Source organism: Rhagoletis pomonella, unplaced genomic scaffold (assembly GCF_013731165.1).
Source record: "Rhagoletis pomonella isolate Grant_MI unplaced genomic scaffold, Rhpom_1.0 Rhpom_scaffold_00004, whole genome shotgun sequence".
Classification (NCBI taxonomy): domain Eukaryota; kingdom Metazoa; phylum Arthropoda; class Insecta; order Diptera; family Tephritidae; genus Rhagoletis; species Rhagoletis pomonella.
The window spans coordinates 32,916,131-32,923,500 of NW_023458558.1; the positions used below are offsets into that span (position 1 = coordinate 32,916,131).

General features: G+C 33.9%; 1 protein-coding gene across 1 annotated transcript in view; it reads right to left on the reverse strand.

The window, feature by feature from the left end:
- The window catches only part of LOC118737480 (pneumococcal serine-rich repeat protein), a 104,935-nt gene extending 102,152 nt beyond the window's left edge, over positions 1–2,783 (reverse strand). The window contains exon 1 of the mRNA XM_036468004.1: positions 769–2,783. The gene's annotated coding sequence lies outside the window, so the exon portion shown is untranslated. The remainder of the gene's footprint in view (positions 1–768) is intronic.
- Between the last annotated feature and the right edge of the window lie 4,587 nt (positions 2,784–7,370).

The following is a 7,370-nucleotide window of genomic DNA, read 5'->3' on the forward strand; positions in this document are numbered from 1 at the left end:
ATATCAAAATGTTGCTTATGTCGAAAGTGCTACGATTAATTCGCATGGAGTATTGAAAAAGCTCACTGTGCGGCGTATACCAATTCACATATTTAAATCAAATTTTAAACTTCAAACTGCATTTAAAATGAAAGTTAAGAATTTTGGCAAAAAACAAATTACATTTTTGAATTCAGCGCCAAATTCACTAAATTATTTAAATTATAAATAATAAAATAAATAATATTTTGCCCACATTTTACATGGAAGGGAAGCACTGTGGTGCCGTCATGCGGTATATATACATCGCACGGTACTAAACAAAAATAATAGTCAACTATCCGCAGTTTTCCCAACAGAAAAAACCTCATTTACCTCGTTGACATACATACATAAATAGTATGTATGTATTGCCCATAGCGGCATTAAAATTACGTATACGCCCTGTTGCACACTAATAACGCAGACATCCACTTGCTCATCATTCGACATCAACTAAACAAAGCAGTGGGCGGCCGGAACGCGAAAATTTGTCATTAAGAACTGAATTATGATTAATAAATTTGAAAATAGCAACAGCATTTTATGTTAAAAGCACTGTACCATTAGTGGAACAGAGAGAGAAAATATTGCACGCCTATAAATTGGCGTAAAGATGTAACCAAAACAAATCAAGAGCAAACAACCCAAAAAAAAAAAAAAAAAATTCGGCAACGGTGAGGAAAATTTGCTACAATATAAACAAATTTGTATGGCAAAGCAAAAATACGCGTTTTCACGCTCACTCACCTTCGATTTTTGATGCATTTGCTGTTGGAGCTAACGCCGCCGTTGCCTCTGCTGTGGCGGCTGCTACAATTCTGCAATTGCCAACGCAGCTAACTCTGCTGCAGCGCTGCGTTAAACTTCTGCAGCTACTAACGCCTCGAAAGACGTTCCGATGACTGCGGCATGGAACAAACTCTGCCTCTGCCTCTGCCTCTGCCTCTTCCGCTGCTGTTGTTGCGTCCGCGTTGCTTGTCCTATTAATCGATGTTTTATTATTTATTCAATGCGTTTTTTCCCCTTGATTTATTGCATGTCTTGTTTTTGTAGTCGTTGGATTCTTCTTATTTTGATTTGTTTATTTTTTTGCTTTCATTGCCAGTTAACTATTTGGCCTGCATTTTAATTGCTTTTGCCCTTTTAATTGTTTTTAGCGGTTCCCTCTTAGATACACCGCTAACTTCCGCTAGTTGCTGGATGCTGCCTTTCTGCTGCTGACAACTCACAACAAAATGCCTCAACTTTCCTCTGTATTAGCCTGCGTTGTTTGCTTCGAAAGCGTGCTATAGTGCGGCTGGTTAGGTGGGTGGATGGTGTGCGGAGGTGATGGTGGTGGGGAGCAATCGCATCGAAAGAGTATATGCTAACGGGCAATTATGCGTGCGTGGGCGCGCCTCGTTTACTTTATTCTTCTTTTATCCGTTTCTTATTCTCCTTCTTAGCTTGTCATATTCATGCTTATTTGTTGCTACATATATGTATACGACTATTTTGTGTGCGGATGTGTGTGTTTTTTTTTTTGTTTTTTGTTTGTATGCCTATGAATTTTAATTAGGTACGTTCAGCGTATTTTCTCAGACATTTAATTGAATGCGTAGAGTGCGTTGTTTGGATTTTGATAGCTGTTATTATGGATATTACTTATTTATTTTGTTTTTATTTTGGTTGTAGTTGTTGTTGTTGCTGCTGCTGCTGCTGCTGCTGCTGCTTCTACCGCCACTGCTTTTTGCTTATTATACAATTCACTATTGTTTATAATAATTTTGCTGTTGTTTTCGTTTACTTACGCTCTGCTTTTTGTAGCTACGGCCCGTTTCAACACTTCGTAGCAATTAAATAGTCGTTTATTTGTCACTTTCTGCTGCTTTCGATAATTTTTATTGGCCACTTGTTTATGGTTTCGTAAGCATTCGATTGCCTGTTTTTTTTTCTCTATTCACTCGGTCTAGTTGCTTTTTGCTGCTTGAAGTTGGTTGTCTGATTTTCTACTTACCAATTAATTATACTTTTTTTTTTTGAAATTGGTTTACTTTTTGAAAATACACATAGCTATTTTAAAAGTTAGTTGAAATACTTTGCTGCTGATTTTTGCTTAGTTTAATAGTTTTAAATTTTACTTATATTATATATAGATATTTCCTTTTTTAAATTTTTGTTTTTGTAATGTAAAGAGGACGGTCGTTATTTCGAGTAAAATTACATTAGTCTAGGCTTAAAATGTACAATAAAAAGTTTAAAAATTAGACACGCTCTATTTCACTATACCCTGCGTCAATGCGCCCTTTCGCTAGCTTTTCGATTAAAAAATGTGTGTTTTTTTTTTTTAACCACCACAGTCGTCAAGATAAGTTCATTAAATTGTCATTTAACTTCGTACATGCATAATCTTAATACGCAGATATTTGTGAAATCAATTTTTTATTTAACTTTAAACGTTGTTGGCCATCGTCATGCGCGGCCTGATAGCTTTAGCTCATTTCTTTGTTATTGCAATTTTAGTAATTATTTTGTGTTATTAAATTTTCCTCTATTTGCGCGCACACATATTTTTAATTACTACTTTTAATTAATTGCATTGCACTGTGTTTTCATTCGAATTTTTATTTTGTTTAGTGGCTCGTAGAAATGAGTTTAGTTATTATCTTTGCATATGTAAGTACATATGTACATATATGCACATACACTTATGCACATACGCTAGTAAGCAATATATGATTTTCTATTTTTATTATTATAATTTTATTAATTAAAATTTTCAATTAATGCTCTTCATAATAAACTATATATATTTGTTTTCTGTTATTTTGCTTTAATTATTGCATATTTTGTGTTTTTTTTTTATATGTATGTATAGCGTTTAAGTTTTAAGTCACACCTAAATTTTCACAACCACACGACGTGAGAGTACTCGGGAAGGGGAGGATTTGGAGTACGAATAGTTGTTTTGGCTGTTGCGCTGTTGTTGTTGTTGTCGCTGCCGCTGTTACAGTTGCACTTATTTCTCTTTTATATTAAACGTTTTTGTTGCTACACGCATAATTGCTTGCTGTTTTTGTAGCGATAATTTTGTCAATATTTGATTGTTGGGGTATTTTTCATCATTGCAAATTGTTTCTCCACTCGCACACTAGTGTAAGTATACACTTTTCGTAGTCAAATTACGCATTCATAATTTTTTGATGTTTGATTTTTATTTTTATGAAATATTTTTATGTAAAACTTGATTGTGATGTAATTTTGCGTTAATTTTCGCTACAACCAAATTGATAATGCAATTTTTTATTGTCTTGAACACCGTACTACTTAAACATCTTTTAACTCTGTTCTTTCTGGAGAGTAGTTGCTCACAATTAATTACATTGTCTCCAATTCTAAGCGCTATGATATTACAATAAGGAGTTTAAGGTTTATATATCTTTTAAATACTTTTCACATTTATAGAGATATAATATAAAAATATATGTACCTCAGGGTTTAATGTCAAACATCACTTAAGTGCAATTCCCATTTCACTGTCACAATGATAAAAAAAACTTTTTTGTCTTTTGTTTTGATTGCGCTGTGCCACAACTTCAGCGTTTTTCACACTGGGTTAAAAACTACATTTTTCATGAAAAATCCAATCAGTTCACTGCTACTTTTGGCTTATCAAAAAAGTGATTTAAGACATAATTCCAATTTTTAGACGTTTAAAAATGTAAAGTGAACCAGTGGATCTAAAGGCTCTCAAAAAAAGTCAGCTAAAAAATTATTAAAAATCAACGTGATTTTCTAGCGTCTTCGAATTTTCACTGTAGACTTATAGAATTTAATGGGCTATAAAATTATATAGCTAAAATATTTTTAATAAAAATTTTTAAATTGTATGGGTTTAATTTTTAATGTTTTTTGAACTTCTATCATTTTGCACGAATTTCGGAGTGTGGTTAATGAAATGCTGGTTATGAAATGTGTCAAACTTGTTTAAAAAAAATAACAAACATTAAATAAACAAAATAAAAATATTCAGAATTGGACAAAATATCATGTAAATTAATCAGCTGGCCACAAGTGTTTATGTTTTTTAAGTTATTGAATATAAGAACTTATAAATAAAAAATAAAAAAAATAAAAATATATTTTTGTTTTATTTCCGAACCCAAAGTTGAGCCGACCAAATATTTCCATCGGTTCTTCGTCCCTGATTAGAATAATTCTCATGAGAGTAGCAATTCACTCTTATTGTAGCGAACCAGAATGTTTATCTGTATCAAAACATACTCAAATGGGCATATTATTTCAGCCTTAAAACTTGTTTTCACTATATCAAATTCAATAGCATTTGTCTTCAAATACATAAGTTAAAACATACATATTTTATTTAGGTCCTTTTTATTTTAGCAGAAAGAAGGCGCTTCTATCGTAGAAAAAATGTTAAAGGTTGATTTCTGTTCGTTTGCACAAAGTCCTTTATAGGTTCGAAGTGCAGTGTCGTGCTGCATTTCATTATTGCCAGGAGGTTAATTGATGTTTCTCATTCTCCGCTAAACAATCTCTTTTTCTTCCTTCCTAAGGTTAAGTAAAGGCACGCAAGATTCAAATGTAATTGCATTGAATAAGTGAAAACATATTTTCAAATAGACTTAATGAGCCTTGACATAGCAGTCTTTTCAGCCAGTCTGCGTAGACTTAGTTATAAGCAAAAATACACAAGTCTTTCCAGACCATTTTAAACGGGTTACTTAATTGTGTACATATACGGTATATGATGTGTTAGGTAGAGAATTTTCCATGCGTGTGTTTCACACCGAAGTCATAACGCATGGAAAGATTTAAATATCTCAAAGATTGCATTACTAAATATTTAGTAAAATTATGGCGTCTTCTACAAAGAATCCTCCATGTAGATACTTTTGGAAGTTTGAAGCAGACTTAGAGCCTGCTATAGTAGTTGGAAAAGTCCTTTCGAAACCGCTTTGTACCTAATCTAATGAACTTCGCTAACAGTATTGTTCTTGTTAACTTTTATTCAAATAATAGCATTTCTCCTCGTAACCTTATTTCACAACAAAAAAGCAACTTACACTTGGAGTGTGAAACGCAGATGCCAAATGTAGGAATAAGAAACACAAAAACTTTCGAGGGTAGTCTTGATTTTTACTGGATCCAACGTTACGAGTTACAACAACATTACCTTTTTTGTCTTTTTATCGTTTTTTTTTGTTGCTGCTACCATTTTTTACCAATTGTTTATGCTTCAAGTTTCATTGCTTACAAAAGAATTTCTAACTGTAGCAGTTTGTTTTTAGTGCATACATACGTAACTTCAAATATTTATATATACATACATACGTATGTATATACATACGCACATTCGTTTAGGTGTAGAATTTGTACTTGTACACAGCATCCCTAACCCGCATAAAAACTGTACTTTAGCGCGTTTGGAGAGCACACAAAGAATCGCGTATTAAAAGCCGAAGGCTAGGAAAGCAATCGATAAAATATACTGTGTATGCCAGTGTACTGCAGCAAGCTCTTTAGATTTCCAGCTATTTGAAAGCTTCTGGACTTGGTTTGAAACAAGCAAGTAAATGCTTGGCTTGTTTGCTGGATTTCAACTCATGTTCGTACTTGATTTATTTCGAATATATTGAACACACTATTTATTAGCAAAACAAAAACACACTAACACATAAGAATACCCTTTGGTTATAACAAGCTAACTCACGGTTTGCATATGTACCCTACAGTAAATGAGACTAGATTGTGGCTAACTATTAGCTAACTAGCAGTCGACGAGCGGTGACTATTTAATAACTATTTCCTGTGACCGTAACTAACTACTTTTAAAGGCCGATGGTCGCAAAATAGTGAGAACTAGTTTCCTTTGCATTAGATGTCAACTAACTTGAATTCGATCAGAAATAAATGATAATATAAAATTTCGACCTTTATTTTATTTGTCCTGAATGCGAAAAAGAATCTGCGAAGTGCTGAAAAAAGGAGGATATTTAAATAAAAACTTGCATGCATGATTCCTGCACGAGTTTACAACTAACTTAAAGTTAGTTTTGTCATAGCTAATTAAAAGTTAGTTATTTATCGAAATCCCGCAAAAACGCTAACTAGAAGCTGGTTATTTTAATTAATTGATAATGTTTTCTGCAGGGTATTTACCAGTTCTGCTGCTGTACCCAAACTTGTTCGGCTTAAGCTACTACCGCATACATTCGCGTTCAAGCTATGAGTTGAATTGGCTTGTTTGAAACATACTTGCGCTTGTATTTTTTTCAAGTAATTTGAAAACGTAAATGAATCGGCCTGTGCAGTACACTGATGTATACAGAGTGTGTACGTATGTATGTATATATATTCTACAATTTCACTTATTTCATTTATACGTTTCTAAGTGTGTATATACGCAGACACCTTGTACATATGTACATACATTCATACGTAGGTTTCGTTGTATGTAGCAGGTGCCTCATCCCAAATGGCCTAGACACAACAGCGCCTGCCTCTTCTCAAATTACTCCCAAAGCACAGCTTAACAATAAAGCCAACAAAAACAACTATTATGCCACACACACACACACACACACACACACACACGCACTCAACACACATTCGTAAACTTAAGCGCCTCGTTGAAATGCCTCAACCGCCCCTACCACTGTGCTGTATTAAACTCCACTATCAGAGGATTTTATGTTCTTGTTGTTGTATTCGTGGCCGCTGTCAGTGTGCGCTAAAGCATCCAATCCCGAACCATTCACAAATTCCGAGATTTCAGGATCTAAAATTGGTAATCCTGGGATATTTCGGGATATTATTACCATTAATTAAAATATGCAAACAAACTAGTTTTGTAGTCTTGCGTATAGCAAAGCAAAAAAATACAAATGTCTTTATTAACCGACTTCCACAAAAGGAGGAGGTTATCAGTTCGTCGGAATATATATATATTTTTTTGTTTGTTTTTATGTATGTTACCGCATAAATTTGGACCGCGTCAACCGATTTCGATAATTATTTTTGCATCGGAAATGTAGTGTCTCAGAGGTTGTCCCATACTGCTTTAGATCCGATCATTAGATCATGAAATATATATATATTTTTTTATATGAGAATTGAAGTAGGTTTTATTTTTCCCGAGGGCTCATGCCGGAATGTTGGGACTCAAAAAAGGGCACGGGATCTCGAATCCCGGTACTAGATGTTTTAGTGTGCGCCTATAGGCACTTGAGCGTGCATCGTGGTACAAATGTGAAACTTTCTACTTTCTCGTTTATGCGAGAATATTTTTAAGCGCCACTATGCAAAGACATACACACATACTCTTACACAAATATACACGCATATGT